Raw genomic sequence first — 3,477 nt, forward strand, 5'->3', positions numbered from 1 at the left:
AGACTTGAACCCGATCGAACATCTCTGGAGAGACCTGAAAATAGCTGTGCAGCGACACTCCCCATCCAATCTGTCATAACTTGATCTGTTTAATCTGTCTTTGTGCTTGACTCCACCCCCCTCCAGGTGTCGCCCATCTTCCTCATTATCTCCAATATATTTTTACCTGTGTTCTCGGTCTGTTGCCAGTTAGTTTTGTTTCGTCAAGCCTACCAGCGTTCTTCCTGTGCTCTTGTCTTTCTCTAAGTTCCTGTTTTCCCAGTTTTAGCCATTCTGCCTGCTCTGAGCCTGCCTGCCGTTCTGTTCCTTGTCACACCACCCTGGATTACTGACCTCTGCCTGCCCCCTGTTTTTGTAATAAGCTTTTGTTACTTCGAAACTGTCTGCATCTGGGTCTTCTCCTGAGCCTTGACACAATCTGTATGAGCGTCAGAGAATCTACAGAAAAGAATGGGAGAAACTCCCAAAATACAGGTGTGCCAAGCTTGTAGTGTCATACCCAAGAAGACTCGAGGCTGTAACCACTGCCAAATATGCTTCAACAAAGTACTAGGTAAAGGGCCTGAATACTTATGTAAATGTGATATTTCATTTTTTTAATTCTAAAAACCGGTTAGCTTTGTCATTATGGTGTATTGTTTGTAGATTGATGAGGAAAAAAACACATTTTAATCAATTTTAGAATAAGGCTGTAACGTAACAAAAAGTTGGGAAAAAGTCAAGGAGTTGAATACTTTCCGAATTCATTGTATATACTGTGTCCTAGTCATCCTATATAATTGTTTTTTTTGTGCTTGTGTTTTTTTATTTTACTGCATTACTGCACTGTTGGAGCACCTGCAATAAAGTCTGCAAATCTGTGTACTCAACCAATAAACATAGATTTTTTACCACCATGAACATGACAAATGGGGTCATAATGGGGTCATATCAATGCATGATAAAGGATTTAACACGGTCCTGTCATCATGACACATGCGGGGAGTTTAGTGGGTTTGGTTGTCGGCAAACTCACCTTAGCCAGAATGCAGTTGCTTTTAGTATGGTATGAAGGAGCGTTGTTCTCCCCTCCTTGTGTTTACATCGGTAGCTCAGGATGGAAACTGAAACAAGACCTTTTGAAGGGTGAGCCTTAGAATGCATGTTCCCCCACATATTTGGCATTTCTTTCTTCAGTATTCAATTAAAGTCCTGTACTACATGATCTGACACAAGCTCTGTAATCTTACCCAGCCGCTGGTGCAGTGGCTTGCTACAGACTCTGGTTATATGGGCCTGGAAAGCTCCAGTGACGCTAAGGCAGACACTGTCAAACTAGCCTTCAAGGACCAACCTGATGCCTGGGTGAGAGTTGGGAAAAAAAGAGATCAAGGTGAAAAGTGTCTCCCATTTTATGACAAAAACGTGGCCACTATTGACCCAGACACCGTGTCAAAATATTTTATTACAGAAGACTGTTGACAGTACGAACACAGCGCTCGAGGCATTCCTGACCATTTTAATAAATGTTTTTGGATTTTTGCATGTGCCAAGTCCCTCTACATCTCCGACACAGACAAAAGGAAGCGCTTTCACCTGGTCTTCAAGCTCTTACTCTGCATGAGCAGGAGATTGGCTCCTTCCACAGTAAGCTGATGAAAATGATCTCCAGCCGTCCCAGAAGAGGGAGTCAGTCTATGAAAAACGCGGACTGTGAATGACAGGTGATCCTAAGGTGCCACTGTCCCCAGGGTCACGGTAGGGCTAGAGTGGAGGTACAAGCTGGTAGGTTGATGTTTACTGTCACGAGTCTTGTCCTGGAGGCAGAACTGAGCAATTTCCCCTTAGATAGGTTAATTGGCTATATTCAATTTAAAAAATGTGTGCGGTGGGGGTGGAGGGGCTTTTTGGTCTTAGTTTAATGTTAGTGTTAGGCATTAGGGTTAGGTTTAAAATCAGATTTTATGACTTTGTGGCTGTGCCAGTTAATGACCACTCTGCTACAAGTTGCCACTCCTAGTTAGTCCAGATATTTGACCTTATGATCCAGGAGCACACAATACGAGTCCAGTTGTAATGACATAGGCTCCTGTTCCTTGCAAGATAAAAAGGAGAGGGGCCAAAGAGGCTTGACAGCTGAAACCACAAGTGGGGTATTTTAGAATGTCTCATGTTGCCGTGGGAGAATGCACCACGGCGCACTGCGTGTGAAAGTAAAACAAACCTTTGCTTCGTCAATTGTTAGTAAGAAGGGTGTATGCTTATTTGTGGGTGTGGTGTATTTTAAGTGTACTTGAGGTGGGGAAATGCATTTTGCACAATGTGTGACAGTGAAATGTATTTGTCATGCTATGTCAGTCATCTTTACTACGTCTGTCTGTATGTTTGCGTGTGTGTCCATTTGCGGTGTGTATTTCCGCGGGATCGAGGGTGGCCCTGTTCAACCACTTGCAGTCCTAAATGGTCAGCATACGTTACCTGGCTGTAGAAGGAGGGGCCTTTGTAGCCAGTGCCAGACAGTGGACAGTGTTTACAGTCACTCTAGGTATGAATCGCTGTCTGAACTGCTGTTTCTGTCCTCCATCCACTGACACTCTCTTTTTACTGCTGTGGGAAGAATGACTTGGCAGAGCCCTTATGAAAGGAGGAAGTAGATCTTCTAGCTGGTTGTAATGCTGGGACGATATGTCACGGTTCATGAATCCACTGCCTCCTTTTCTCTCTCTCTCTCTCTCTCTCCCGTGTTTGTGTGGGCGTGGTTCCCAATCTCGGCTTGATTGTCTGCGCCAGCTGGAATCACTTAGCTTCCCTTTATATGTTCTGTAACCAGTGTTTCTTGTTGTCAGATCGTTGTTTTCTTCCCTGAGGTTGTGTCGTGTGTTCGTGCTCATTCTCTCGTCGCCCCTGTGTGGATTATCTTCTGTGCTCCTTCCTACCCATCCGGACACACTCCCCTGGATTTCTCTGCACGCTATCAAGGAAGATACACCTTAGTCCCTGGGTCGGATTCCGTCTGAGTACAGTCTGTCTGTCCTGTTGCTGTTGTAAACTGTATTCATTAAACCATCGTTGCTTGCATCTTGCATCCGCCTCTGTATTGTCACAGAACGATCTGACCAGAACATGGATGCAGCGAGTTCAACGAGTCTGACCGAATTCATTTCCCGCAGTATCACGAGAATGGATCAACAAGTGGAGAACATCTCCAGCACAGGTCGGGCAGTGCAAGCCATTGCGACGCAGGTATCCCAGCTGACCCAACAATTACAACATCTGGGGGGTCTCGCTGCGCCACCTACACCGGCAGTTCAACCCGCCCCGCCAGAGCCGGATTCCCAGCTAGAGCCACGGCTACCGACACCAGAGGGTTATTCAGGTGATCCTGACTATTGCAGAGCTTTTCTGACGAGATGTTCCATGCATTTCTCGTTGCAGCCACGGACCTTCAACCGTGAACAGTCTAAGGTAGCATTCGTACTCACACTGCTATCAGGCAAA

At 45.6% G+C, this 3,477-nt stretch overlaps 1 pseudogene; it reads left to right on the forward strand.

Moving 5' to 3' along the window:
- Positions 1–1,025: 1,025 nt before the first annotated feature.
- On the forward strand, positions 1,026–2,601 carry LOC129815852 (recombining binding protein suppressor of hairless-like protein; annotated as a pseudogene).
- Positions 2,602–3,477: the final 876 nt, after the last annotated feature.

The sequence above is a fragment of the Salvelinus fontinalis genome, chromosome 18 (genome assembly GCF_029448725.1).
Source record: "Salvelinus fontinalis isolate EN_2023a chromosome 18, ASM2944872v1, whole genome shotgun sequence".
Classification (NCBI taxonomy): Eukaryota; Metazoa; Chordata; class Actinopteri; order Salmoniformes; family Salmonidae; genus Salvelinus; species Salvelinus fontinalis.